Source organism: Oncorhynchus tshawytscha, unplaced genomic scaffold, assembly GCF_018296145.1.
Source record: "Oncorhynchus tshawytscha isolate Ot180627B unplaced genomic scaffold, Otsh_v2.0 Un_contig_3504_pilon_pilon, whole genome shotgun sequence".
Classification (NCBI taxonomy): Eukaryota; Metazoa; Chordata; class Actinopteri; order Salmoniformes; family Salmonidae; genus Oncorhynchus; species Oncorhynchus tshawytscha.
The window spans coordinates 15,001-18,000 of record NW_024608970.1 but is presented as its reverse complement, the minus strand read 5'-3'; positions in this window follow the sequence as shown (position 1 = coordinate 18,000).

Sequence of the window (3,000 nt, the reverse complement as noted above, 5' to 3'; positions counted from 1 at the left end):
TCTCAGTTGACATTGGGTGGGTTTGTTTCCTGCCCTTTCTTTTTCGTGTATTGATAAGTATATATATATATTTTATACATATATATTTGTAATTTAAGGGCTCATCTGGAAAAGAGACCTTGGCCTCAGCATGACTCCCAGTCGAAAAATAAATGTTCCATTAAAATAAACATGGTCTGACTGATATGTTAGCCTCATTGGTTCGGTTTATTTCATCTTTGGAACAAAGCTCAGTGTGTGGCTCTCAACCGTCCTGAGGTGTTTTCTACAGAGCAGGATCAATATCTGTGTTCGAATACCCATACTGTATACTACATACTTAATTATTAATATATATATATATATTTTTTTTTTAAAGTTTTATTTAAATAGGTAGTTTTATTTAACTAGGCAGTTAAGAACAAATTCTTATTTACAATGACGGCCTACCTCGGTCAAATCCAGACGACGCTGGGCCGATTGTGCACCGCCCGTAATGATTATATACTACATGCTGTGTACTTTTAGTTCATTTTAGTATACTGTAAACTCACTGTATTGTTTCAGTTGAGCGTACTAGAGCTTCGCCTGTCTACCGGAAGTTGATGTTGGTTGCTATGCAACCTCTTGACAGCTTGTTAGTTTATTAACAAATGACTAACTAAACATTTAACGATTTCGGGTGTGTTCGTCAATTCAATCTGGAGTGTCAGAGTGCTCTCTGGGCGTTGGTAAATCCAGATTATTGGCAGATTGTCTGTTCATAAATCCAGAATATTGTTAGATTGTCTGTTCATAAATCCAGATTATTGGAAGATTGTCTGTTCATAAATCCAGAATATTGTTAGATTGTCTGTTCATAAATCCAGATTATTGGTAGATTGTCTGTTCATAAATCCAGAATATTGTTAGATTGTCGGTTCATAAATCCAGATTATTGGTAGATTGTCTGTTCATAAATCCAGAATATTGTTAGATTGTCGGTTCATAAATCTTTTTTTTTGCCCTCGGAGCGTTCAGAGCGCACACTGTGTTGAGCGTTCAACGGCTGTCAAGCCCCCAAGCTAACTGGTTAACGTTAGGTTAACCCAACTCAAAGTCAAGCCCCCAAGCTAACTGGTTAACGTTAGGTTAACCCAACTCAAAGTCAAGCCCCTAAGCTAACTGGTTAACGTTAGGTTAACCCAACTCAAAGTCAAGCCCCCAAGCTAACTGGTTAACTCAAAGTCAAGCCCCTAGGTTAACTGGTTAACAACTCAAAAGTCAAGCCCCCAAGCTAACTGGTCAACGTTAGGTTAACCCAACTCAAAGTCAAGCCCCCAAGCTAACTGGTTAACGTTAGGTTAACCCAACTCAAAGTCAAGCCCCTAGGCTAACTGGTTAACGTTAGGTTAACCCAACTCAAAGTCAAGCCCCTAGGCTAACTGGTTAACGTTAAAGTCAACCCAACTAACTGGTTAACGTTAGGTTAACAAGCCCCAAGCCCCTGGTTGGTTAACGTTAGGTTAACCCAACTCAAAGTCAAGCCCCCAAGCTAACTGGTTAACGTTAGGTTAACCCAACTCAAAGTCAAGCCCCTAGGCTAACTGGTTAACGTTAGGTTAACCCAACTCAAAGTCAAGCCCCTAGGCTAACTGGTTAACGTTAGGTTAACCCAACTCAAAGTCAAGGCCCCCAAGCTAACTGGTTAACGTTAGGTTAACCCAACTCAAAGTCAAGCCCCCAAGCTAACTGGTTAACGTTAGGTTAACCCAACTCAAAGTCAAGCCCCCAAGCTAACTGGTTAACGTTAGGTTAACCCAACTCAAAGTCAAGCCCCCAAGCTAACTGGTTAACGTTAGGTTAACCCAACTCAAAGTCAAGGCCCCCAAGCTAACTGGTTAACGTTAGGTTAACCCAACTCAAAGTCAAGGCCCCCAAGCTAACTGGTTAACGTTAGGTTAACCCAACTCAAAGTCAAGGCCCCCAAGCTAACTGGTTAACGTTAGGTTAACCCAACTCAAAGTCAAGGCCCCCAAGCTAACTGGTTAACGTTATGTTAACCCAACTCAAAGTCAAGCAAGCAAAAATAATCACTGATGAAAACACTATAGTGTTCACAAAGACAACATACAGAGTGGGGTGTTTCTCTCATTTGTGTCTGGAAGTAGCTAGCCAACGTTAACCAATTAGCGTGGGCACCCTAGCAAAGCTGGTTAGGCTGTTTTCATATCATCCAGAGTGTTGGTGACTGTAACTTTGTAGCTGGCAACAATTTAACTACGCTTCTTTTTGCCGACGTTTACTGACACCGGCCATATTCAACGGGTCTTGAGCATTCGTAAGCATTCTTGAGCATCAGTTATTCTGCGCGAGAGTGCTCTGAAACCGGAGGAGATAGCCATTGAAATACACGACTATAACCACTTAGCTAAGAATGATGTAAATAATCAAGTCAATAAACGTTAGGTAGTTAGTTAGATAGCAGATAGTTATTAATATACTGCCTGGCAAGTTCGATATATTAGTAGCCAACTAACGTTAGGAGGCTAGCTAACATACCAGTACATACTGCTGTAATGCGGTTCGTAAGGATAGTCATCTGGGAACTTTTGGCACACTACCTCTATCCATACTATGACCAATAAACATACTATATACTCAAGCCACGTCACAAATAATACGGTTAGTGCAGTTAGTATGAGTATTCGAACACAGCTAATGAGTCAGCTAGCTAAATAGTCTAAATATTCTGATATTAATTTCCATTATTTTAGACAGATTGACATGTGAATGGTTTTAACTGACTCAACAACCAAAAACACATCTCTAAGATTCTCTTTCTTAATGAACCAGAAAATCAATAGTTATTTCTGGTTGTTTATTTTCAAAGTTTAGCTGGCTAACTTATTGATTCGGCTTTGTAGAACACACCTCAGCTTCAGAATATCATGATGTTGTTGTTTATTTCAAGTTTAATACACGTTTGTTAATTCAATCAATTGGATCTGCAGCTTTAAGTGATGGGCATGGGGTATCTAG